This window comes from Lynx canadensis, chromosome A2 (assembly GCF_007474595.2).
Source record: "Lynx canadensis isolate LIC74 chromosome A2, mLynCan4.pri.v2, whole genome shotgun sequence".
Classification (NCBI taxonomy): domain Eukaryota; kingdom Metazoa; phylum Chordata; class Mammalia; order Carnivora; family Felidae; genus Lynx; species Lynx canadensis.
Window position 1 is genome coordinate 53,378,185 of NC_044304.2, and position 27,965 is coordinate 53,406,149.

The following is a 27,965-nucleotide window of genomic DNA, read 5'->3' on the forward strand; positions in this document are numbered from 1 at the left end:
CTAAATATTTTTGTATGGCTGGATTGTACTCATCCTTCAAGATTAAGCTCGGGTATTACATGGGAAGCCTTCCCATTAACCACCCCCCTCAACCTGAGTTAGGTTTCTCCCCTTGCTAGTACCCCATGACACCATGTAACACCCCTTCCATAGCACTTACCACACTGTATTCTAGCTTTTTTTTTTTAAACTTGTCTGCCTCTTCTACAGAACTGTGAGCTCCCTAAAAGCAGGGTTTTTGCCTTTCAGCCTAACGCAGTGTGTGGCAAAAAGGATGTGCTTCATAAGGATTTGAAAGTCAACTACATAAGCCCACCACTGAGCTTGATTCCATGGCTCTCGCAGCAGCACTACTGATAGCCTCGAATTTAGCAACGTGATGGAGAGAAGCTCACAGGCATTACAAACAATTCATAAAATAGTGAATCTGGTCCCAGATAAGTAAGAGTTAACTATATACTAGAGTTCAAGGGAGCCTTGCCAAGCCAATAAATTACTTGGTGTTTACTGAATACCAACTATTTTCCCCACATACTGAATATGTTTACTATTTCCATGGCTCACATTTCTTACTAAGAGTAATTGGAATTAAACTTTTTTTTTTTCCGTGAGAAGGAAGAGATTCCTTTGGTAGGATATCATCCTAAATCATGGCCCTTAAATACTTGAAAAATTTGCATTTCTTCCCTCTGTCTATTAGGACTTGGACTTTCTAATTCATGTGATAGAGAACAACATTAAAAATCTGGCCTTATATTTTGAGTTCTAGTAAAACTTTCAGCTGTGCATAAGAAGTGCTTCTGCAAGATTGGGAACCAGGATGAGAATTTGGCATATTTGAAATCTTCCGATTTTTTTATAAGAAAAAAAATGCTTATGTAGAATTTGAGTAGTTACAAATAAAAAAATTGAAATATCACCTAGGATACATCTTAAATCTATATTTACAAGTTCAACCATGTGGTTCTAATTTCTCTAGGAATCCTGGATTCCACCTTTCTAGGATTAGAAACAAATAAAACTAAAAACAAAACACTAAGTGTTTGATTTGCAGCCAGATTTGAGAACCACTGATTATTGATTTGTATATGGAAACACTTTTGAGTGATGCTGAAAGTTAGCAGTAAATACTGCCTTCATAAACAAATAAACAAACAGAAAACATAGTCACACACACACACACACACACACACACACACACACAAAACCACTGAAGAAAATTTGCAGCTTAAAACACTGCAAATACTTAACACTAAAACAATGGTTAATTTGCCAGAATTCTGGGATTTCTCTTAGAACTAGTCATTAATTATATCACATTTTTTACATCAGATAGTTTCCCTTCTCTCTCTGAAGATGGAAGTAAGGACCTATTAAATCTATGGCTATTGACTGCTCTTGATCAATTGTGTTTGTTCTTGATTCACTTGCAAATATTTGTTGAGTACCTACCACGCACCAGGCATACAGGCACTTTGTATGCACAGTACCATGATTTAGGGATTCTTCCTGTTTGGAATAGAGTGTTATTTTCAACATAATAGTAATTCAATAAATGTGTGTTGACTCACTGATTAAATTTAGCGTCAAGAATACTATTATTTGAGCACTTTTGAAATGTACAAGAATGCTGTCAGAAAAGTTGCATTGTTAGAACAAGTAAGTTTCAGGAAATCCCCCTTGGTAGTGGTGGTACTTTAGTGATATATAAAAACTATTGGAGGATCATAATGTAAAGTTGAACAATACACTGAATCTTTTTTTTTTTAAGCAAATTTAAAGGAACTGTATTACACACATTCAAACTAGAAATGTGCTTCTTGAGATTAATCAGATAATTTTCAACCCAACTTGTAAAGAGATGGTGAAAGAGTGTTCCATTCTGGAAAATAACCCATTATAGTATTATAGGAAAATGAAGTATTTGACTTTTAATCCAAGATAGTACCCTAAGTACACATATTTGCCAACCTTTACCACCCTAAAAGCCCATTAAAATGATTAAAGCCACTGCTAGTTCCTAAAGCACTTCTGGGTGGATTAGAAAAAGTCACCCCTTATTTCAGGTGGAATGAGTACATAGCTAGGGTTTTAGACCCTCTTTGTCCACTTGCCTGGCCTCTTTGAGCTGCAACCCTGGAACAACAGAATGACATAACAAGGTAGACGGGCGAAGCAAGGAAAAGTAAAAACACATGGTAGTTCTTATTCAGCAAAGGAGGATATAAATATTTTTTTCTTGATATTTTGAAAATTGAGATAAAATTCACACATCATAAAATTCAGGCTTTTAAACAAATAAGTTAGTGGATATTAGTATATTTGATAAAGTTGTACAACCATCACCATTGTCTAGTTCCAGAACATTTTGTCACCCCCAAAAAGGAAACTATTCCCACTAACAATTATTCTTCATTCTTTCCTCTCCTATCTACTCTACTTTGTGTCACTATGGACTTGCCTATTCTGAACATTTCATATAAATGGAATTATACGATATAATTTTTTTGAGACTCATACATGTTGTAACACGTTATCAGTGCTTCATTCATTTTTATTGCTAAATACTATTCCACTGTATATACCACACATTCTGTTTATCCATTCATCAGTTGGTGGACATTTAGATGGTTTCCATTTTTTTGTCCTCCTTTGAATAACACTATTATGAACATTGGTATTCAAGTGACTTGACTTTTTTTTACAAGAAGCTCATATGGCTTCTGCAATGTTTAAAATAATTAGAAAGAGGGGCACCTGGGTGGCTCAGTCAGTTAAGCATTTAACTTCAGCTTAGGTCATGATCTCATGGTTTGTGAAATTGAGACCTGTGTCTGGCTCTCTGCTGTCAGTGCAGAGCACTTTTGGGGTCTTCTGTCCCCCTTTCTCTTGGCCTCTCCTCCACTTGCTATCTCCCTCTCTCTCTCTCAAAAATAAATAAACATTTAAAAAAATAAGTAGAAAGAAAAGGCAAAAAGTCATTATTTACATAAAAAGTCAAGGCTGCGATTTATTTTTCTTTTTGATTTTGTTTTTGTTTTTCCATTTAGACATAAATATCTTTTCATCCTGTGGTTGGGTTGACTTTGCCCATATATTATAATTGTTACTGATCTTATGGTTTGTAAATGTTTGTTTTATCTGTTTCATATGACATTACATGCTTTAAGCATGCAATATGATAGATTAAAAATATGTTTTCGAAAGTAGTGGAGGATTAGATTGAATTACTGAAGTTTTACTGAAAGAATAATTGGATAGTTACAGGAGATTTAAAACAGAAAAATACTTTGAGGAGGAAAAAATATCCACATATCCATGTTACAGGGCTAGGAAAAGACGCTGCCAATATAAATGTCAATAAAGTATTACTTTTTAGTGGAGCATACTCATCCCCTTAACTTCCTCCCCAATCTCCTCCCAAGAGTGTACAAAAGTTTCTAAGCATAAACAGTTAACCTTTCTAAACATATACAGTTGACCCTTGAACTGTGCACACAGATTTTTCTTTGATAAATACAGTATAGTCACTGTAAATATATGTTCTCTTCCTTATGATTTTCTTTTTTTAAGTTTATTTATTTATTTTGAGAGAGAGAGAGAGAGAGCACACACACACACACACACACACACACACACACACACAAGTGAGTGGGGGAGGGGCAGAGAGAGAGAGGGGGGGGGGGAACAGAATCCGAAGCAGGCTCCAAGCTCTGCTTTGTCAGCGAGAGCCCAACTCGGGGCTTGATCCCACGAACCAGGAGATGATGACCTGAGTCAAAGTCGGATGCTTAACCGACTGAGACACCCAGGTGCCCCTTCCTTATGATTTTCTTTTCTCTAGATTATTTTATTGTAAGAATACAGTGTACAATATATCAAACATACAAAATATGTGTTCATTGACTGTTTATGTTACCAGTAAGGCTTCAGGTCGACAGTAAGCTATTAGTGGGGGGTCACTGTTATAAGCAGATTTTCAACTGCACAGGGAGCCCCTAACACTCATATTGTTAAAAGGTCAACTGTAAATGCAATTCATGACCAACCTACCAGTTACTCAAACATTTAAAATGCATTTGTTTGAAATGCAAAACAGAAGGAAAGTCTACCCTGTGCCAGACTGTCACCCCCAGAAAGGTGTCACCCCCAAATGTCGTGTCTTAGATGTATTAAAAATGTTCCTTAGGGTGTCAGGAGCTTAAGAAATAGGCATGTAGGTGCTGGAAAACCTCTTATGTAAAAGGGGATAAGGGAAATAATATTACTGAAAAATCACAGTGGGAAGAGAATATCTTAAATAATAAGGAAGCACAGAGTGGAGTTCCAGGCTCAAACTTCCAGGTCAGTCCTAAAGCTCTGTTCAAAACAAAAGTTGTGTATCAATAGTAGCTGTTCAGTGTATCAAAAGCAAAGTTGCCACATGAGTTCAAAAGTTCAAAACAAAATTATGTTCACAAAACCAGAAAGGCAGGTGGCTGCCTGAGACAAACTCACATCAGTAGCCGGAGCCTGGGGATTTACATATTAACCAATTTTGTGGGCATAAATTACGAAAATACAACTTCTAAAGGTGATTGAATCTATGACATTACTACTGGTACAATAGCAAAGATTTTTGTTGGGCACCTACCACTTGTCGAGTTAGGCATAATATGAGCTAGGGCTACAACAGTGAATAAATAATTCCTGCCTCAGGGGAAAATCTGTATCTTACTCTTAGTTTTGCTGTGAATCTAAAGCTGCTCTAAAATAATAAAGTCTTAAAAAAAAATCCCTGTCTTTATGGAGTTTACATTCTAGTACAGGGAGACAAACAATAAACACAAGTTTAAAAACATAATTTCGGTTGATATGAAGAAAAATAAAACCGTTAAGAGAATAAAGAATCGCAATGATGAAAAGATCCTTGAGGAGGTGACATTTGCATTATTTGCTTACTACTGGGCATGGTTTTGCAAATTAAACAGCCAGCAGCCAATCATTCAACAGACATCTCTAGCCCACTCACTTAATTTCAGGCATTCAGTCCAGTAGGTCCTTGGCATAAAAAAATAAAAAATCAATAAACCATGGCTTCTGTGTCAAGGCAATTAAATCTTAGTAGGAGAAGATAGACACTTCACCAACCAAAATATAATAAGTATTGGACCAGAAGACTGAACTATGTGCATAGGAACAAGCAGATGTACAGAGGAGCATAATTACTCCCAGTAAGGTCTTCCACAAGGGAAGATTAAGGTCTTTGCAGTACCTAACCTTTAGCACACAATTCTCATTTGTACACTCACACAAGGGGTAGAGGAACGCAAAGTCCTGGGGTAGTGGCTCAACATGACCACCCCAGGACTCTGCCAACCCAGGCCCCACCCAGCTACCCCAAAGCTTAGGGAACCAACATCTGCTGAAATCTGTTCTTGGCATAGGTACACGAGGGTTGCTTTGCTTTTGTTTTTTTCTTTTGATTGTTGTTGCTGTTGTTGTTGTTAGCAACTGAAACTACCATAACTGCCTTTCCCCAGGTCCAAGTTACTTGCCCATTTCTCAGCCTGAACATATTTATGTCCTTGGGAACTCTGGAACTTGTAGCATGCAGACAATGGTCCTCTCAGCAATAAACTCATTTTATAACTCACCGGTAATAGAGCTGAAATAATTTCCATAAAGAAACTTTTCTGATAAGTCCTAAATCTGCCAGAGTATAATAATTTGAGCCAGGTTTTTTTTTAAGTTTATTTATTTAAAAAAAATTTTTAAGTTTATTTATTTGAAAGAGAGAGAGAGAGAGAGAGTGTGTGTGTGTGTGTGTGTGTGTGTGTGTGTGAGCGGGGTAGGGGCACAGAGAGAGAGAGAGAGAGAGAGAGAAAGAATCCCAAGCAGGCTCCATGCTGCCAGTGCAGAGCCTGATGTGGGGCTCAAACTCACAAAACCATGAGATCATGACCTGAGCCAAAACCAAGAGTCGACACTTAACCAACTGAGCCACCCAGGCACCCATATTTATATTTATTTTGAGAGAGAGAGAGAGAGAGAGAGAGAGAGAGAGAGAATGCACACAGGAACAAGCAGGGGTGGGGCAGAAAGAGAGAGGGAGAGAGAGAACCCCAAGCAGGCTCCACACCTAACTCAGAGCCTGACTCCGGATCCTTCTCAAGATCATGACCTGAGCTGAAATCAAGTAACCAACTGACCTACCCAGGTGCCCCTGAACTGACTTTTAAGTAGAAAACTTAACATTTTAAAACAGTTTGAAAGTTTTATGATGAAATGTGTTTGGGGGATTTGCTTCAGGATTGTATAAACGAGAGGGAGGTGAGTGAGAGTACAGATGAAACAAGACTCGCCACAAACTGACACCAGATTATGAGTACAAGGGGGTTCATTTCCTATTCTGTCCACTTCTGTATATGTCTCATGCTTTCCATCATAACAAGTGTTTGCTTTTTTAACTTTACATGACAAAGCCTACGACCTCTAAAATCACACAGGTGTCATGAGAAACCAATCTCATACAGAAATATGAGGTTCATTGCTATTTCAAAATCTATTCAGGGGCACCTGGGTGGCTCAGTCAGTTAAGTGTCCAACTTCCGCTCAGGTCACGATCTCAATGGTTCGTGAGTTCAAGCCCCGCATTGGGCTCTGTGCTGACAGTTTAGAGCCTGGAGCCTGCTTCAGATTCTGTGTCTCCCTCTCTCTCTCTCTGCTCCTCCCCCACTCACACTCTGTCTCTCAAGAATAAATAAACATTTTTTTAAAAGTCTATTCATTATACTAGTGACTTGTTACATGTAAGAAAGGAAGATACAGTGTTGATGCAGATTGAGGACTACGATATATATATGTATATATATGAAAAAATACTTCAAAAAGTATTTCACTAAAATGTATTAAAAATACAATTTAGCATCCAAACGGTGCTTTAGTATATTAATGAGTGACTTTCAGAAAGAACATTCTCGGGGGCACCTGGGTGGCTCAGTTATGTGTCCAGCTTCAGATCAGGGCATAATCTCACGGTTTGTGAGTTCGAGCCCAACATTGGGCTCTCTGCTGTCAGCACAGAGCCTGCTTCTGATTCTCTCTGACCCTCTCCCACTCACACTCTCCCTCTCTCTCAAAAGTAAACATTAAAAAAAATTAAACAGTAATAACAAAATTAATCAATCAATTAAAAAAAAGAAAACATTCTCAGTGCTTTCACCCAGTTGCTAAACGACACTGAGTCCCTACTAGGAGCCTGAATCAGCATTTTCTCAAGTCATCTCATTGATGAGATTATGGGAATATATATTTTCATTTTATAGATGAGGAAACTAACTTCAGGGAGAGTGAGTCCCCGCTCAAGGTCACAATGAGCAGAGATAAAGGTCGGGACTCTTTCCATTCTACCACACTTACTTAATACTCTTGAAAGGAAAAGACTAATGAGAAAGTAGGACGACTCTCCCATTCTGAAAGCTCTGCCATTCCAGGGTGACCAGGAGTTCTCTTCTTCCTAACATCTACTCACTCTGCTTCCTACCTCTTGATATTTAGAGGCCCGTCTGATATGCAAAGTAGGTCAATTTTTAGGGGAAAAGTAGAGAAAATCCAGTGAAGCAGGGCAAAAACTTTTTTTTTTTTTAATTTTTAATGTTTATTTATTTTTGAGACAGAGAGGGACAGAGCATGAGCAGGGGAGGGGCAGAGAGAGAGGGAGACACAGAATCTGAAGCAGGCTTCAGGCTCCGAGCTGTCAGCACAGACTCGATGTGGTTCTCCAACTCACAAACTGCGAGATCATGACCTGAGTCGAAGTTGGATGCCTAACCGACTGAGCCACCCAGACAACCCCAAAATCTCTGTTTTTTATTCCCTGAAAATCAAAGTTTCTTTGAACTTTTAAAATGTTTTCAAACCATTAAAACTTTAAAATTTAAGTAGTCTAACTTAAAACTATTGAAATTACCGAATGGAATTTCCTTGGAATTAAATGTCATCATTAACTTCATAGATGTTTACAAATTATAAAAGAAAATATTTTCAAAAACAAACGAGTCAAAGAAAAACGGAGTTATTTCATTCAGTAGGAAAGAAAACATTACTCTTGAAATGGCTTTAAAATTATTTCTTTCAATTCTTCCAAATTATCTTTTTTTAAAAATGTTTTTAATGTTTGTTTATTTTTGAGAGAGAGACAGAGAGACAGAGAGACAGAGTGTAAGTGTGGGAGGGGCAAGAGAGAGGGAGACACAGAATCCAGAGCAGGCTCCAGGCTCTGAGTTGTCAGCACAGAGCCTGATGTGGGGCTCAAACTCACGGACCGTGAACATGCCCTGAGCCGAAGTCAGACGCTTAACCGACTGAGCCACCCAGGCACCCCCTTCCAAATTATCTTTTTAAAAAAAATCTCTAAGTTGGGGTACTAAGAAAAAATAAAATACTGATTTAGTTTTATTTTCTTATGTTTTTTGATTTAAATCAAAACATAGCTGTACATATTGTAACCTAATTATTGGTTTATAATCAAGATTAACACTTGTATTAAAATGTTCCAGATTTTTTTCTTATTTATAGGCAACCACTCAGAAAAAGAAAGCTGACTTAACACAGAGAAGTATAATGAAAAAGATCAGGGGCGCCTGGGTGGCGCAGTCGGTTAAGCGTCCGACTTCAGCCAGGTCACGATCTCGCGGTCCGTGAGTTCGAGCCCCGCGTCGGGCTCTGGGCTGATGGCTCAGAGCCTGGAGCCTGTTTCCGATTCTGTGTCTCCCTCTCTCTCTGCCCCTCCCCTGTTCATGCTCTGTCTCTCTCTGTCCCAAAAATAAATAAAAATGTTGAAAAAAAAAATTTAAAAAAAGAAAAAGATCAATCAGTTGGAGGTCAGAAGAAGTGGGTTACGAGCCTGGCTTTGGTAGTTAAGATCTTGTAACAAATGGGCAAGTCATTTAGTGAAGGGCAAGATAACAGTTGACAGAATTAGGGAGAGGAAGAGAAAAGGAACTTAATCAAATTCAAAGTAAAATTGGGAGGTTGCACGTAAAATTTTATAAGCTCTAAAAATCATGCGTGGGAACGTAATAGAGTCATTCAAAATTGGATGTATTTGTGGAAGTGGTGTGTGTGTGTGTGTGTGTGTGTGTGTGTGTGAGTGTTCAACCTGTCTGGCATGTTGAACTGGTTATAATTTTTTACATTTTAAATTAAGATCTTCTATATCTCCTGGGAATGTATGGTGTTTAGATGCTGACAAATGGTGTCTCAGATAAAGAGAAGGAGCAAATGTCAGAGCTGTGATTGTACACAGCTGCCATAAAGAAGTGACTCAATTGGATGACGGGAAACACAGCACACTAATTTTCCTAAACCCAAACTGAAAAGTGGTTAAATACCACTATTAATGCCAACACTCTGTTTTGCCAAACCCTTGAAAAATAAAAATTTTGTCATTATTTGATATTTCTCCCTCAAGAAGTAATATAACCGTATTTAAAAATACCTGAATTCTCTTACTAGAACTAGTTTTAATTGGCATAAAATGGGAATCAATTCAGTTGTGGCCAACTCCCACTACTAAATCTATACTTTCTTCCCAATATAATAAACATAGTATGCAATTATGAACCTGGGAACAAAGTTCCCTTAGTCAGAAGAAAAGCAAATATGATTGCAAATCTTGAATGAGGTAAACAGCTAAGCACTAATTGCAAAAAAAATAAAAATAAAAAAATAAGTGCCACAGGACCAAACATCAATGGTTGGAAGGTGTCTTTGTGGTTGGGGCAAACTGAACCAAGGAATAATCTTTTATGCCTGGAAACGATGTATGGATAGGACTGCGTATGCATGCTGTTGTAGGGTGGAGACCATGTGCTATTTATCATTTTATCCCCAGAACTTACCAGAGGGCCTGGCACAAAATAAGCACTCAATAAATGTTTGTGGAATGAAAGAATTCTGCAATTGTAGCTTACACAGTGTTTTTCTAACTTTAAAAAATATGGTCAACAGTAAGAAACACATTTTACACCAATTCCTTTTACACACAAACATACATATACATAACACAAAAGTTATGAAGTGACACTCTTTTTAATTTAGGGAGTACATTCTGATAGTTTCTGTTCTGTTTTTATTGGACTTTAACAAATATATATTGGTTATGACCCACTGAATTGATTTAATAACCCACCAGTGGATCAAGACCAGTAGTTTAAAAAACAGATTTATACTATTTATATTTACATTGCTTAGCTTCTTACATTTTTAGGCTTCACTAACTATAGGTCACTTTCAAAAATCACAGAACTTTTTTTATCTACACAAATGTTTAGAAAATATTCAGATCAGCTCTAAAATGTTGCACCAGTTCTGAGTTTACTGTGTTGGGATTCTCTTTGGTCAGTGTTGTTAATTATGGGAATTTCACCAACCAAAAGCAGATTGGCCCTACCTTACACCATACCCAATGTTTTAAAATTTTTACTTTAGAAAGAGAGAGTGAAAGCAGGGGAAAGGGGCAGAGGGAGAGTGAGAGAGAGAGAGAGAGAGAGAGAGAGAGAGAGAGAGAGAGAGAATCTTAAACAGGCTCAATGCTCAGCACAGAGCCAGACACGAGGCTCGATTCCACATCCCTGGGATCGTGACCTGAGCTGAAATCAAGAGTCAGATGCTCAACCGGCTGAGCCACCCAGGCACCCCACACCATATGCAAAATTTAACTCAAAATAAATCACAGACCTAAATGTAAGAGCTAAACCTATAAAGCTCTAGAAGAAAATTTAAGAGTAAATTTTTATAGCTCTGGATTAAGCATTGATGTGACACCAAAAGATAGATAAATTGGATTTCATCAAAATTAAAAACTCTTCTTCTTCAAATGATGCCAGGAAGAAAGTAAAAAGACAATTTACTGGATAGAAGGAAATATTTGTTAATTATCTGATAAAGAACAGTCAATAAATCTTATAAATTAACAATAAGTAACCCAATTTAAAAATGAGCAAAGGATTTTAATAGACTTTTCTTCAAGGAGGATACACATATGACCAATAAGCACATGATAAGATGCTTGTGTGACGAGTCATTAAGGAAATGCAAGTCAAAACCACAGTGAGATACCACTTCACACACATCAGGTTGGCTAAAATAGAAAAGAAAATAACAAATGTTGACAAGGATGTGGAGAAATTGGAACCTCCATACATGGTTGACAGGAATGTAAAATGGAAACAGGCTGGCAGTACCTTAAAAAGTTAAACATAGAGATACCATATGATCCAGCAATTCTGCTCCTAGATACATACCCAAGAGAAATGAAAAAAATATGTCCATACAAAACCTTGATGTGAATGTTCATAGCAGCATTATTCCTAATGGTCAAAAAGTGGAAACAACCCAAATATTCATTAACCAAGGATGAATAAACAAAATGTGATACATCCAGACAATGGAATATTATTTGACCATAAAAAGAATGAAATATCGATACGTTACAACACTAGTGAGCCTCAAAACATTATGCTAAGTTGAAAGAAGCCTGTCACAACAGATCTTATTGTTTGATTTCATGTATACAATATATCCAAAATAGGTAAATCTGTAGAGACAGAATTGGATTGGTGGTTGTCTATGGTTACCGGGACTGAGTGCTAATGGGGAGGAGGTTTCTTTTGGGGATGATGAAAATGTTTTAAAATTAGGTTATGGTGATGGTGGTATAACTGTCAATAAAGTGAAAAATACTGAATTTATATATTTGAAATGCATGATATTCATGTAAATTCTATCTCAATAAAGCTGTTAAAAAAAAATGATTGGAACTCTGGAAAGATCAAGAAATAGGATGCATGCAGCACTTCTGTGCCTGAGTTCAGAATGCTGAGCCGCGACTTACCTAGATTTCAGGCAAAGAAATGGGGTTTTCAAGGGTCAATAAATGTTCTTTGACATCCTATAGAGCTGTGGCACTTCTTGTTGGAGGGCACAAATAGAAGGGCATGGATCCATTGACTTAAGCTCTGAACCTTCTCAGAAGTGATACCCTCACGAAATTTTACTGCAAACTACAAAAAGGAACTTTCCGCACTGAAGGGAGAAGACCTAGGCATCTCCACCAAGTTAAGACGTTAAAGGACCAGAGAGCATTCTGGACAAGGACTTTCTTCATCTTTGCCTCCTCAAGGGGGACCAGGCCTAGAACAGGACGCTCAGTAAATGACATGGGAAGAAGGGACAGAAGGAAAGGCCTCAAGTCCACAAGACCAGAAGCTTTCTTACTGGGCATCTGTTAACCCCTCTGGAGGGGTGGTCGTGGAGACAGCTGCAGAAGAAGCTGCCCACAGTCTACCTAGTACAAGGCAGAGTGCCGTAAACTGCTTCTCAAACTTAAGTCCCACGCCCCACGTCCTGCCCCACCCCCACCATGTGTCCCAGGCCCTCAGTGGAGGAAACACCACTGAAGAATTCAAGAAATTATGTTAATGAGTTTAAGAAATGCTTTTAATGATTAAAACCAAAACTCTGTCACTTTAAAGGACTAATGGACACCGGCGTGAAGTACAAATGCAAAAGGGGGGCACTGAAAGCGTGCAGGACCACTGGGCCGTCAGCTAAACGGCCCAACGGTGATCCTCAATATGACTTAACTTCTTTTTTAAGAATGTCATTAAAAATAACAACTTGTAAGAAAGAAGCCTCGCAGACCACAGTGCGAAGGGTGAGACACACCGGCCTGGAGATGGAAGGCGGGCTCCGGAACCCGCACTTCGTGCTCTTCCCAGACGTGGCCCTATGGGTCCCTATCTGAGCTGTGTTCGAACGCCCGCTCTGTAAAATGGGACCATTTCTGAGCCGCCTCCCAGCGGTGGTTGTGAGGAACGAACGAGGCCGAGCCGAGTGGGCGCGCGCCAAGGCAGCCTGCGCGGCCAGGGGCCCTACTGTGCGCGGGGCGGCTGGCACCCCGCGCCGCGTGCTCTCCGCCCCCGCGCCCGCCCCCGCGCCGCGCCGCGCCCGCCCCCGGCCCGGCCCGGCTCGGCCTCGGGCAGGCGGGGCCGACCGCACTCTGAGCCCGAGCCGGAGCCCGAGCCCGCGCCCGCGCCTAAGCCGCCGCCTGGGGCGCTCGGGTCGGCCGCCGGGACGCCGGAGCGGGGTGCCGCCGCAGGTCAGTGTCCGGGTGCGGGGCGGCGCTGGGGGCAGCGGGGCCGCGGGTCGAGGGGGAGTCCGGAGGGCGGGGAAGCGCCGAAGGGTCGGGGCCCGAGGAGGGCCGGGGCTGCGGGGCCGTGGGGCTGAGGGGACCGGGCTGCGGCGTCGAGTCTGACGGGCAGGTCCCGGGCGAGGGTCTTGCGCGCGCGCTGAGAAGTCCGGGCACAGAAAGAGCCCTCCAGGCGGGGGAGGGCACGGGCTGCACGCGAGACGCCCCACACGGAGCGGCGGCCGGCACCGGGAGACGCCAGCCGTGCGTCCCGCGCTCCCCGGACAGGCCCCCTCGAGGAAGCGCCTGGGTCGCGGTCCGAGAGAACCGGGGACCTCCGAGCCCCTGGCGGAGGTGTGCGGGCGTCCAGGAGGCGCTCGAGGCGAACTTTGGGACCGAAACGCGGGCTCCGATGCGTGTCCGTCCCTCGGCCGTGTAGTCTCCTGCTCAGTCCCCATAGCCCAGGCGGCGGTCACTGTGTCGGGGCGCGGTGACAGTTGAGCGAGGGGCACCCTTGGGGTCACCCCCTCCAGGCGCCCTTGAGCGCTGTGCAGGCCGTGAGCCGAGTGGAGGGGCTGGGAGGTTGGCCAGACTCCCTAGGGTCGCAGGGGGATGGAGAATGCGTGCGTCCCCCGCCCCACCCCCGTGTTGGGAAAGGTGGAATTACCCGGTTGGGGGCTCCTACACTTGCCGAGCCTCAGCGCCCGCTCTGTGTACTCTGAGGTTGGGAGAGGCAGGTAACTTAAAAAGCGCTGGTCCCTCAGTGCAGGGGTTGCAAAGTGGGTGTGTAGCTGTGGTACTGTATGCCTTGGTATTTGGGGAGGAGCCTAAGGTAAGGAGGCAGAAACTGGGAGTAACCTATTTGCTGCTTTTATATAAGATCAGTTGTTAGGTAAAGAAGGGGCCTTTACCTCTGCTGGGGATCAGAAGGCTGCATTTCTAAATTCTTCTTGTTAGCTTCCGTTGCTTAGGTGAGTCGCCTCACTCTAACTGCATTTTGCGAAATGTGTTGATGTACCCAGAATTTGCGAGGTGATGTTGGTGACGATTATACTATATAGTGATTATTTGGCTGTGCTGTTGTTTTAACATAAGAATCTAATTCACTTGAGTCTAAGGATAATTCACTATTTTCTTGGGAAGACTGTTTCTATTTTAGAGGAATAAAGTCAAATAATAGTAATCTGCCATGAAGAAGCTGAAGTTTTTCTTCTTTTCCTTTTAAGATTGGGGGATGAAGTGTAAAATTAATTTTGTTTAAATCATCATCTGAAAACAAAACCAAGCAAGATGCTGAACTGAGTTGTTAGGAACCCAATTCCTGGAGAAGTCTCCTTATTTTGAAGTACATTATTTTAATGTCAACTGTTTTTATCATTCATGAAACAAATCGTAAGCAGAGTTGTTGAGAGAAGAGTGAATAACTTATTCTTTAAAAGGACCCAGGTATCATCTTCTTCCACAAATCTCAGATGTTCTGTGGCAGTCTTCTGTCTATAGCTAAATGATCAATTACTCACTGAGAGCAGAACCAAACGGATGGTGTTAGATGATTTAGGAAACCCTTCTGGTATAGAGACTGACATAGACATTCCCTGGGGCTTCTCTTTTAAAGAAATACTTCACACTCTTATGATTGTTTTGTGGAAGACACTTACCCATGTTACCAGTTAGCGTTAGGAGTGACGTTTCAAGAGAACCTGTTCAAGTTTTAACATAATTTTTGTGTTGTCTGTTGTCAGGTGCACAGATGCATTCTGTGGCTAATACGGTGCCATAGTGATATATGAAAATTTAAAACTAACGTTATGTTAGCCAAAAAATGAAGCTTGTTACAAAACCATCTATTTTGCCTTACTCTGTACTCCACGTGGTTTTTCTCTGTTATTTAAGTTATATATGTTAACTTGCTGACAATTATAACTGAAAGCATCTTAGAATCACCTCGTGACCAGCTTAATCTTCTACAACTCATTGAAGGGGAGAAATGTGTTGTTTTCATTTTTAAATCAAAATTCTTTTTCATATTTAAAAGTTTGTTTCTAGTCTTTACAATAACTACTGTAAAAGCATGGCATTGATGAAGGCTGAAGGTTTGGAGAATTCTTGGCTAAGATTTTTGGACATTGTTTTTCATTCCTTTAAATTATAAGAATATAATTTTAAAAAGTAAAACATATATGTCTGCCAGCATCGTATTCTTTATTGAACTTAAAATACTTTGAAATATTTTTGTGATTGGTGTTTTTAATAATTGAATACACTATTCTTTCAAGGGACAAATTTCCTTAATATTCATTTCTTCATATATTTCAGAATTACATTTTAAAAACTATATCAATTTTTAAAATTCGCTATTAATTTCAAAATCCCTATGACATTTAAATTTTATATAGGAGACAAAGCCTGACTTTAGGCGTATGAATTAGAAATGCATTACTGATCACGGCTAATTGCTTTCAGTTAGTAAGTTTCAGAATTGTAAACAAATACTTATTTTTCTCTCTTCTGTAATTCTCTGAAAATAAGATGTTTGCCATGAACCTTAATTATTAAGATAATTATGCACGTGAAAGCTGTGTGAAAGGCCATGCTGTGAAAACATACACAAGTATTAATACACTTCATTTAGTTTTCAAATTGTAAAACGGTTGCTAATGACAAGACTTTCATAAAGTAGGGGAAAAAATGTTAAAGTAATACTTCACAAATTCTCTTATAAATCCTGGCCCATACTTTTACTTCTTTGATAGGATCGATTGATCGATCGATCGATCTATCTGCTAATGGATAACACAGAAAATGTCATCATTCTGATTTGTGGGTGTCCCACTAAATTCATTGTCGCTTGAACTTGGAAATATATGTCCAAAGGTATAGTAAATGTACTAGAAGAAGTTTTTGGTCTCCTCTGTTTCCACTAAATAAATACCAGTTGTAGAGGATTTTTTTAAAAATCACTAATCAAAAAAACTTGATTTAAGTCACCAATCTGTAAATGTAAACATATGCTCCCCGCTCTTGAAAACAGTTAAACTGAATTTTTAAGTTGCTTTTCTTATTTTTCCTAGCAAATCTTGATATTAGGGTAGGTAGTTGAGGCCTAAAAGCAACAAAAAGTGCTTACAGAATCCTTTGAAACTGATCTAATTTGACTCCACCAAAGTACAGTAAGATTTGTGAATAACCATCTTGCAAGCATAGACAGCCCCCACATATTATACATGTCGTAACATTCTAGATAAAATTTTTTAAGTTGAAGATTATTTGAAATCTTCATGGAGTTTCTCATTTACTATTTGTATTTTACCACAATACGGAGGTAGATTTTGAGAAGTTATATGGCATATGTTTTAGAACTAAGTTAATAAAAATGTCACATTTTATTTTTATTTACCTTAATTACTTAAGTTGGCTCTTGGAAGGAAATAGATTCAAATACAATAGACCATATTTTGGAGATAGCTTTCTAGATGTTAAGACAAAAGCTATCACCAATAAGAGTATGTGATTATTTATTTTTTTGAATGTTTATATACCGAGAAATATTTTTCTTCAACAATCAATACATATTAACATTTTAATACTGAATATTTAACCCAGAACATGAATGTTTACATTTTTCACAGTTTCAGTTATTACAACGGGGCAAGTCACTTGTTCTTTCTCCTATCTGATTACTAAGCAGGCCTGACCCTGCTTTGCTTCTGAGATCAGATGAGCTCCAGCACAAGCAGGGTGGTAATGGCCATTGATCACTTATCCCTTCTAACTCTGCATTTCCTCGTCTATGAAATGGGAAAAGTATTGCAGTTATTGTTCTACGCTTTTGTTTTTTGTTTTTTGGAGGTTTTTTTTTTTTTTTGGTATGATTTTAAGACTTTATCGTAAAACCTGTGTATCTTAAATGATATGACCTTGTCCTGAATTTAACTGAGCAGATATTTTAAAGAGAAACTTCATGGTTATCCACATCATATAGCTAACTCTTCTACAAATGCTAATAATTCACCCTAGTATTAATTTTGAGATCATTGTTAAGAATGAGCTAAAGATAATACTTACCATGTGGTGATCAATTTATAAAAAGTTTCTGGAAATATTTCATCACTCTTCAATTTTAAATTTTATTTCCTATTCTTGATGATTTTCAATAAAAAATCAGACAAATAATTTTTTTGTTTTATTACATTATATTTGTGAGTCCTGTGTAGACACAACGTGGATCCTCTTGTGTCAACATTGTGTGTCTAATGCCGTCTAGGTGCAGATTGTGCTTTTATTTAATAAGTTCTATTCTTTACATATTTTTATGGTATACTCTGTGAGTGTTTAATGTATGTTATCCAGGAGCAGGTTTATTGTATAACGAGGCCTGTGAACCTTCAAATCAAAAGATAGGTTTTTATCTCCGACTAAAAGACTAAAAGTGACTTGTACTTGTTGTAAGAATTGGGTCTTTTTCTGACAAGCTATAACCAAAAATTGGCTTTTAGAAGCTTAAAAATGAGTATGCCTCCTAATAGCCCACCACTTTACTAGTAGGGAGTAATTGGAAAACCATGCATCATCCAAATAATAAATTAAAATATTTTTTAGTGTTTATTTTTGAGAGAGAGTGAGCACACAAGCGGTGGAGGGGCAGAGAGAGAGGAAGCCTCAAGCCTCTGAGCTGTCAGCACAGAGCCCGATGCAGGGCTTGAACTCACGAACCCTGAAATCATGACCTAAGCCAAAATTGGATGCCCAACCAACTGAGCCACCCAGGCACCCCCAAATAATAAATTTTAAATTCTGCTTATGAATTGTTAAATACATCTTGTTGTGAAGTGTCTCCTCTGCAAGAAAGTAAGAGACTTGATTCCAGGTCTGAAGCCCATTCTGTTCCAGGAGTATGGAGCTACAGAGCCCATGTAGGAATATAATTAAAGGGTTAGGGAGACAGAGGGCAAAGAAAGCTTAGGCCTGTGCCTATAGGTGAGTGTTCCTTTTCCTGTGGCTTCCCCTTCGGGTTGGGGAGGAGGAGCAATATTCACTTCCACTCTCTTCCGTTTGGGCTTTCTCAGAGTCATTGCTGTACCTTCAGCTATTTCAGTGACTAGGCCATTCTCAACTTGAAGATCTTTTTTGCGACACAGTGCGATGAGTCTCCTTTCCCTACTGTGATTTCTCAGATATAAAGGGAAAATATGAAATGATCAATTCATGCAACACAAATCAATTAAAATTGAAATTTAAAACTTCATGGTCAGGTTTTAAACTAGATCACATAATGGTTTAGTTCAATTTGATTATCTGTTTAGGAGACATTCTACTTCATTGATTTTAGATAATAAATTCATTGCTAGTTTGACCGATTCACTATTTCTTAAAAAACGCTTTCATTTGTGAACTCATCTAGGAGAGTTAACAATGTGGATAAGACTTACTGAAACAGATTTTCTGACCTTCTGGCAAGAGTTCATATTAGCATAAACCTGGGGTGTGAATTCCTTCACAGTTTACCACAGATAAGGAGAAGGGAGATAGGAGGGAGGTAGAAAAATAGGGAAATACCCTGAGTAGGAGTGTAAGAGATCTGTGTATGGTCAACTCCCACAATCAGCAGATTGCAGTTACCGTGCATAGACCTCAAATACAAGGTTGGTTTCTAAGAATTTACCGTGCTCCTCAGTGACATCACAGAATTTTAAAATGTCTCTGGGGGCCCCGGATGGCTCAGTCAGTTAAGCATCAGACTTCAGCTCAGGTCATGATCTCACTGTTCTCTAGTTAGAGCTCTCATTGGGCTCTGTGCTGACAGCTCAGAGCCTGGAGCCTGCTTTGGATTCTGTGTCTCCCTCTCTCTCTGCCCCTTCCCTGTTACCACTCTGTCTCTTTCTCTCAAAAATAAATAAGCCTTAAAAATTAAATCTATATATGTGTGTGTGTATGTATATATATATATACACATATATATATATATATATATCTTTAAATTCTGAAATTGCTACCTAGCAGTGCTGTTCTCCCTGGCTCTGTAAGTTGCTTCAGGAGGGAATCTGGGAAAGGGACTGGAAAGAGAATATTCTTATCCTGTATGTTTAAGAAATAAATTTTCCTTTATAAGGAAGGCAGTGGGGAAACAGACCTGTCAAACTCTCTGAGTACAATGATGAAGTGCTAGGAAGAACCCCTTAACTTTGACCCCACCCCACTAGCTGGCATTTCACCTCTCAAACTGTATTTGTCATTTGAAAGTTTGAAGTCCACTTTCAAAATGCCAATATTCCTAGCAGGGTTGGTTCTTTAAATCACTGTCAGCAAAAATTTGAGAGCTTAGTTCCTAGTTTCCTTGCTACCTGAAAACAAGGCCTTTAGGGAATAGATAACATGCGTGGGAGTTTGAAAGAGGTGATCTGGAGGAGGAAAAATAAAATTAAGGTGATTCATGTTCCAGTTTCTCCATAAACCAGCCTCTTTGAAACGAATAGGAAAGTAACCATTGGAAATAGCAGTGATCAGAAAGGATATATTTTCTCATACATGCCTTTATTTTTCTCTGAAAAATCAATACAAGTCTTCCTTAAACCATTTTTTCCCCTCAAAGAAAACAAGTTGTTATTCTCCAACATCAACTTTCCTAGGAAATGTAATCAAAATTAAGGTTATGAGTTATGGTAATCAAATATCTGAATATTATATCTCATTATGTCTTTTTATTTTCACTACGATGTTAGACAAATTATCTAGTGTCTCCATGAGTTAGTTCTTCCAGACTTTTAAAGTAGCTTCTTAATAGATTGAAATGAGGGGATCCTTTCAATCACACTAGAAGATAATGTACTGAAGTATAAATAATACTTAATGCTTTTGCAGATCCACAGATCATACAACTTAATACATGCTTTATTTTTTATTTTTATTTTTTGCCAACAGTAGTTATGGCAAGCCAACACATCTCTGTTAGAGATAGAAGCTTAGTAGCCATGTCAAAAGCAAGTTCATTAATTCTGTGAATCAGCTGACAGTAGTATTTAGCAGTTAGGTTTGGGCCACCCTCATGCAAATTGTTTACTTGCCATTCACTTTTTCCAGTGTTGTGGAAGTCTGAATCTAAAGCAGAGAATCCCAAAGTCCTACCTTGCTAAATGTCATTCTTTTCTGTCAGTTGATAATTACCTGTGTAAACAAGTTTTTGATTGCATGTGGAAAAGTGTTTAGATAAATTCTGTCACTTGTTTTATGTAGTGGATACAGTTTGTGAAAGAGAACAAATGTATGAATGGTATATATATAAATGAAGAAGATACTTTAACAAATTATTTGCACATGTTGGTAAAATCCAGAAGAGTGAAGAAAATACTCAGACATTTGCCAATGTAGGATTACTACATGTTTTCCTAAAGCATTTGGAACTAATTAAAAACATCCTGGCTTTATTTAAAAGCAGTATAATATATTTTTAAGCTTTGTTTTCAGTGAGCTCCAAATTTGTTGGCATATAGGACTAGAGCAGTGCAATGTCTACAAAAATATAGATTATCAGTTACTTGAAGTAGGTACTGACTGGGTTTTATTCATCTTCCTAGCTCCAGCGTATAGCACCATACTTAGTAGGCACTCAATAAATGTTTTAAAAAGAATGAAGAAATCATCCAAGGCGGTGGTTCTCAAGTGTGGTCCTTGGACCAGCAGCATCGGCATCATCTGGGAACTTGGTAGAAATGCAAATTCTAGGGCCACACCCAAACCTACTGAGTCAGAGAAACTCTGGGGATATGTTTTAACAGGCTCTCCAAAAGAATTCTGATAGATACTGTTTTGGAACCCCCCCTTCTCCTGCATCCCATGAGATGGCCTGGACCTACACTGATGAGTGCACTTAGTTTAGATTATTTTTAGTGGGCCTTACCCTTGCTATAGTTAAGTTCATTGCTGCATTCTCCCCATTGATAGACTCTCTTGGGATCATCCTGTAAAATTAACTCCATTGGCTTGGCATTGTATTACTTAAAGAAGCTCAGTGTTGTCAGTAAGCTTGTGTCAAGAGAGACTAGCCGGCTCACTTCATAGTCTGAGTGTTACTGGTTCCTCTTACCTTAGAATGGTCGTCAGGAATCCTGAGTCTCCAAATTCAAATACTACAACTTCAGGACTTGGTTTTATAAGCTCACTGGGGATGATTCACCCCCAGAGGTTTCACATTAAACAGACTTACAAGATAATGGATTTATACACCTCAATTCCAGTTTAATAATAGTAGAACATCTGTGTACCCTTCCTAGTGATTATTGATGATACTTTTTTTTAATTCTAAAATTTTTGGTTCTGGAATTGAAGAAACTTGTACTTTTATATATTTCTGATGTCACTATGATTGAGTTCCAGCTCCTTAGAAAGAGACCAGGCAGTGTATCAAACACTAGGATGCTGTACTCATACTTATGGAACATTTCCCGAAGATATGCAGGATATAGGAAAAAAATATACACAGAGACTTTCATAAAAGCATTGTTATAGGGACCAACACTTAGAAGTAACTTATTCAATAGCAGGGAAACAGTTAAGTAAATTATGGTGTAATCACTAGGTAGAATGTTACACACTCATCAATGACAATTTAGAAAATGATAACAAATCTGAAAAATATTGAAAGTAGCATAAAATGTATTTGCACTATTGATTACAACCTTATATAAATGTATGTGTATGAAAAAGTCTGGAAGGGAAGGAATATACAAAAATTATGACAGTTATGTTAAATAGTGAGGGTTTTAAAATGTTTATATTTTTCCCTCTTTTCCAAAGTTTAGCCAGTAATATAAAATTACGTCTGTAACTAAAAGCATACATTTATAGCTTTTCTGTTTTTTAGTATGCCTGTAACTCTTATCAGTAAAAATCAAGGGAAAGAGCAAATCAAACATTGAGAATCCTCTACCTATTTTATTCCTTGAAAGCTAGTGAAGATAATGGTAAGACACTACATGAATTCTTTTTGGTTATATCCAATTTTATTTCATACTTACTTTTATTCCACGTTTTGGTCTCCTCTGTAGTCTTTGCTTGACTAGCCTCTATTTGGAAGGAGAAAAATATCCCATCTCTGTTACAGCCTCTTAATTTTCTCAGCATACGTAAGATTTGATTTGTTTTGTATTTATGTTCCCTATTTGATCTTTAGCATACACTGACAAACAGAGCTTTTATTTTTTATTTATTTTTCAAATTTCTAATGTTTATTTATTTTTGAGAGAGAGGGGGTGGAGAGGGGCAGAGAGAGAGGGAGACACAGAATCTGAAGCAGGCTCCAGGCTCTGAGCTGTCCGCACGGAGCCTGACATGGGGCCTAAACCCATGACCCATGAGATCATGACCTGAGCTGAAGTTGGATGCTCAACCAACTGAGCAACCCAGGTATCCCTAAAAGGTATATTTTTAGTATATTATATATGTAATGTGTATTTAATATAATATATAAATAAACATAGAGCAATACATAATATACATACAAGTATATGTGCATACAACAGGCCAGAGAAATAGCCTTTGAATTAATTCACTTTTCCTTTTTTCTGTTGCATTGTTCTAGAAATCCCAAAGGGAAAATTAAGTGGTTTTGCTTTTGAACCAGATTACAGGTTACATTTTTCTTGTCACTTTCTTTGGAACCTCTTTTGAGTTTATATCAGCTTGATGTCTTTTTTTTTTTTATTTTTTTAACGTTTATTTATTTTTGAGACAGAGAGAGACACAGCATGAATGGGGGAGGGTCAGAGAGAGAGGGAGACACAGAATCTGAAACAGGCTCCAGGCTCTAAGCTGTCAGTACAGAGCCCGACACGGGGCTAGAGCTCACAGACCACAAGATCATGACCTGAGCCGAAGTCGGACACTTAACCAACTGACCCACCCAGGCGCCCCAGCTTGATGTCTTTAGAATAACCTTTATCTAAATGAAAACAGTTGTAAAAGCTTTTATAAATTTTGTATCAGGAATATTGAATATTTCTCTCTTCTTTCTGTCTCCCCCGTTTCTGATAATTTAGTCCTTAATACAAGGCAAACTTCAGCTAACAAAATTCAGTTTATAGCACTTAGAATTTGTGGTTAACACAAACTTCATGTGATGATACCTCGAAGGACAGATTGACTGAGAAGAAGCTCCTTTTTAACGAAGATTTATTTATTCAACAAATATCTATTGAGCTCCTCCTTTGTGCCAGGAGCTGTTTTAGAGAAGAAGGATAAAGCAATGAACAAGACTAACAATTTCCATCTCTCCTAGGGTTTATGATTATTGTCAACTAGATTTAACAAGAACAGTAGTGGGAGAGGTGGTATCTAAAGAAGCCACAGGTTGGCCCATGTCCTGTGAGTAGGCAGCATTGCTAGACCAACATGGAGTCAGACAGCTGTCTTTGAGTTGCGTATGAAGTAGGGGAAAACCTGTGTCCTTGACTATTTTTCCTGGGTCCCTTATTACTATATTATTTTAGTTCATATGTATGTATTATATACTATGAATAATGTATTATTGCATTACTTTCTGTCTTCTCAGTAATAAATTTATTAACAAAGAAGGTAGAATGCACCCTTTGTTAATAGGGTACTACTGTTATTGAAAATCCAAATGACAAGGTGATTATTCACTTTGCAAAAGATTTATTTTAAATGTTCTCACAGTGAATATATATATATATATACTTTTAAATTTTTATTTATTTATTTGTTTTGAGGGCGAGGAAAAAGTGCTTGTGTGCAAGTGGGGGAGGGGCAGAGAGAGACACAGAATCCCAAGACGACCTCAAACTGTCAGCGCAGAGCCCAACACGGGGCTCGAACTCAGAAACCAAACCTGAGATGATGACCTGATAAGTTGAGCCGAAATCAAGAGTCAGACGCTTAACTAACTGAGCCACCCAGGCACCTCTCACAGTGAAAATATTTAAGGGGTGAATTATACAAGTGAATTTGTAACCTAATTACTTATGAAAAATTATTTATACTTAATAGAAATGTAAAACAAAGTTCACAGGAACTATCCCATTAAAATATTTTTTAAAATCCCCTCCCCCTCAGGAAATAAAGGTAGCTACTTTTCTTTAATTTTTTTTTAAATGTTTATTCAGTTTTGAGAGACAGAGAGCGTGAGCAGGGATGGGCAGAGAGAGAGGGAGACACAGCATCTGAAGCAGGCTCCAGGTTCTGAGCTGTCAGCACAGAGCCCAAACTCGTGAACAGCAAGATGGTGACCTGACACCAAGTTGGACGTTTAACCGACTGAGCCACCCAGGCACCCCTAGCTACTTTTCTTTAAAAGCCAATAAAGCGGGCACCTGGGTGGCTCAGTCGGTTAAACGTCTGACTTCAGCTCAGGTCATGATCTCGTGGTCTGTGAATTCAAGCCCCGTGTCGGGCTCTGTGCTGACAGCTCAGAGCCTGGAGCCTGTTTCAGATTCTGTGTCTCCCTCTCTCTCTGACCCTCCCCCGTTCATGCTCTGTCTCTCTCTGTCTCAAAAATAGAAATAAACGTTAAAAAAAAACCAATAAAGAACTTTTATATATCTAGACTATAATATTTGAGCAAACGGTAACTCAGATACTATTTGAAATGACTATCCTTTGGTCAGATGATTTATTATAGCTATTTCCAATTGCTATACTCACATATAAATTGTCTGTCATTTTGGTTCTGATGTTACATTGACAGAAAATATCTTATTAACCACTTAAACATAAGTTGTGAACAACATGACACTTTTGGGGAAAAATGATAAGGAAAATATATTTTGAAGGAGCTTATGTGAAGTTAAATAGAATTAATCCATTCATATATAGGCTGCCATGGCAAAATAGAGTGCAATATAGTTCAGATATAATCAAAACTCTCAAATTTTACAGATTTCACTGCAGTTTATTCAATTCCACAAACTCCACAAGCATTTAATGAGTGACCGACCACTTGTTTTTCAACACTAGATATCCTTACATAGGAAATAAAATCTGCCCATCTGAAAACATGGCCTTAGAGACAGTGAACTAGTACTTCTTAGTCTGGAGAGCATATCATGCTGGGTAGGTGAACCAGCATCTAGCACCAGGGAGGCATATAACCACAGTACAGTAAAAGCCGAGAAAATCTAAGACATTTTTAGGTTGTGCACATGATTCATGCTGTGTATTTCTCTATGTCTGCTGGAACAATCTTTAATCCTAGCAAAGTACGATACATACATACGATTAATTTGTCTCTATTAAGCACATTACGTTTTAAAACATCAGGTTGATGTCCTTTGTCATGCAAGGTATGTAAAATATTTACACTGGCCACCAGCTTTTGAATTCAGGAAATGCAAGCTAATTTTCATCTTAGCTGAAGGAAAACAATTAGAAGCCAGATCTACTCTGAAATGTAATTTAATGCATCCCATATTTTGTATTACACATTTATATGTTTGCTGATTCTTTGCTGTCATGTCTTACAATTTTTTTTACATGTATTTTTTTTTTAAATGTTTGTTTATTTTTAAGAGAGAGAGAGAGAGAGAGCACAAGTGAGGGAGAGGCAGAGAGAGACTGGAAGACACAGAATCTGAAGCAGGCTCTAGGCTCTGAGCTGTCAGCACAAAGCCTGACACAGGGCTCAAGCTCATGAACCATGAGATCATGACCTGAGCCAAAGTCGGACGCTTAACTGACTGAGCCACCCAGGTGCCCCTCTTACAATTTTTATGTACGAATTCTGTGTACCAAGAAAAATTGTTAATTCATAGAGGATAGAAATGAATGTTGTAGTTCTTATTCCTCTTACATATATATGTACTGCATACCTTACCTAATTCACAGCCTATAGCATAGGGAACTGGGTATATTATCAGTACTTTATAAAAATTCTAAACTTGATTTGATTTCCCTAATTCACAGCCTATAGCACAGGGGACTGGCAATGATAAGTGCTTTATAAATACTTCTAAACTTGATTTGATTTCCCTAATTCACAGCCTGTAGCTTGGGGACTGAGTGCATTAGAAGTACTTTATGAATTCTTCTAAACTTGATTTGATTTCCCTAATTCACAGCCTGTAGCACAGGGAGGCTGGGTACATTCTAAGTACTTTAAAAATATTTTTAAACTCGATCTGATTTTGAGGACAGGTTTTTTCATATCACTTGTATCGGATTCTCAGTGCTAGTCTGCTCTACATATTTAAGGAATTCCCTAAATTACTCTTTATTGTATTTAACATTTTTTGATGATAAATAATGATTTGAAATTAATGCCAGAAGAGAGAGCCATTTTACTTGTTGTAAATCGGGCAAAATGGGATATGAAAAGGGGGAAAAATGTTAATTATAGACTTCAGCATTCTGTATTGGATCTTTTAGTTGTTCTGGTCAGAAAAACAGGTTTTAAATGGCCTAAGGGCCAGAGCACTGTTTTACATTCTTGTTTGGAGGCTTCTAATAGCAACTGTAACAAATTCTATTTAATACTACAGCTGGAGAAAAACTCATAATAATGTACAGTAAAATGTCATTAAGACTTCTTACTCATGCATAAAATAAAACAGGTTCCTTTTCAAACATTTTGTTAAGTATTAGATAAAAGAGTATCAAGTTTGGGCCTATTGATTTGTTTATAGTATATAAAATAATTTAATCACTGTGCTATTTCATATATGAATCACAAGTATTACCATCATTATTTAACAGTTAATCTCCTTTCACAAGGCAGATATGAGTTTATGAGCAACTTCAAATCAAAATACCAAAGAAATTGATATACATATAAAAGCAAAGCAAATAGAGGAACCTTTTTTTTATATGGCCTTGTGACATCTCTGTACACCCCCTCTTCTCAGCAGGCTTTCCCTCTGTGGATATAGAATGAAGGTAGGAGTCCCTTAGCAAAAGATCAATGCAGGGAATTTGCACTCTCCACCCTTGGGCAGCCTGCCATTATCCTTCTGTAGCCACACCTGTTCACCTCCTACTAGGGCAAAGAAGGGCCCTGATAGAAATACCAAGAGAGAGAAGCAAAATGGCTGGGAGGGTAGAGCCTGATAAAAAGAAAGATGAACTGAAATGAGTTTGAAGCTTTCTCTTGCTGATGATCCAGATTTGTTTCCTTAGTTTTGTTATTCATTTGTATGGCTGGAAACTGGATGGCACACATGTTCAGGTAGGTTGTAGGCACAAAGGAAGACACCAAAGCTGCTGGAAGGAGGAGTTTATAGTCCACATGAATCAAAATGGGGTGAAATTGAAACATGTAACGAACACTTCAGAGCAGTATATGATTAAGAGCTAAAATAAGACAGAAAGCAAATGCTACAAAAGTTCAGGAAATGGCACATCAGTGGGGAGTGGAGGGTGTACCCAGAAAAAACCGTGTAGATGGGTTAAACAAACTTGAAAAGTTCAAAGATTGACAGGGTGACCTTTTGGGGAGAAAACAAAAAAATATATACAGAAAAACAAACATGGGAATTAAGTATGATTCCTTTAATATGAAATATCCATAAGAGGCAAATCCATAGAGAAAGAAAGCAGATTAGTGGTTGCCAGGGCCTGGGGGAAGGGGGAGTGACTGCTTAATGGGTACAGGATTTCCTTTTGAGGTGATTAAAATGTTTTGGAACTAGATAGAGGTGCTGGTTGCACAGCTTGAAGAATGTGCATAATACCACTGAGTTGTGCGCTTTAAAATAGTTAATTTTGTGTTCTGTGAATTTTTCCCCATAAAACAAAGAAAAAAAAAGTTCAGGGTTTGAGGCAGCCTAAAAGGAGGGGAAAGGAATATCCA

General features: G+C 38.5%; 1 protein-coding gene across 3 annotated transcripts in view; it reads left to right on the top strand.

Moving 5' to 3' along the window:
- The first annotated feature begins 13,066 nt into the window (after positions 1-13,066).
- Positions 13,067-27,965, top strand: part of PPARG (peroxisome proliferator activated receptor gamma) — a 139,544-nt gene continuing 124,645 nt past the window's right edge. For 2 of the 3 annotated variants that reach the window (XM_030307430.1, XM_030307427.1), the window contains exon 1: positions 13,067-13,144. The gene's annotated coding sequence lies outside the window, so the exon portion shown is untranslated. Of the gene's footprint in view, positions 13,145-14,047; positions 14,146-27,965 lie in introns of those variants that run through there. The other variant, XM_030307428.2, reaches the window with a different exon arrangement.